Below are 487 nucleotides of genomic sequence, written 5' to 3' on the forward strand. Positions count from 1 at the left end.
ACAGAAAACAACTATGGGATATTCAGGTGTGGTATTAGTCGTACATTTACATGGTGTGGTGGTTTCTAGTATCCCCGCTGTAAGCTTTTTGCTGTCTCGTGTAGCAGGAGAAATATTTAGCATATAGTACCACTTATTCCCATGGCACTGAAATTGTACAAATGCCACAGTACAGACTTGGTGCATTTTTTTGCATCGATTTTGGATAAGAAATGGGATTCTTGGAATGATTCATGGGGCTTCCCATTCTTTCGCGTTGGCCAAGTCATTCCTTGCACAGCCCTCTGGGATGTGTTGTCATTGGAAAGCATTCATAGATTTAATCCATTCTCCATCCTCTGTGTGTTTTTTTTATTCATAGTTCAGCAATTAGATATCAATCGTATTTACTGAGAAAGACCATTACAGTTCAGAGGAAACCCACAGTCGCCCCTGAACAAGTTAGGTTGCACTGGACAAACAAATGAGGGTGTTTCCCATCCCCCAG

Source organism: Larimichthys crocea, chromosome VII (genome assembly GCF_000972845.2).
Source record: "Larimichthys crocea isolate SSNF chromosome VII, L_crocea_2.0, whole genome shotgun sequence".
Taxonomy (NCBI): domain Eukaryota; kingdom Metazoa; phylum Chordata; class Actinopteri; family Sciaenidae; genus Larimichthys; species Larimichthys crocea.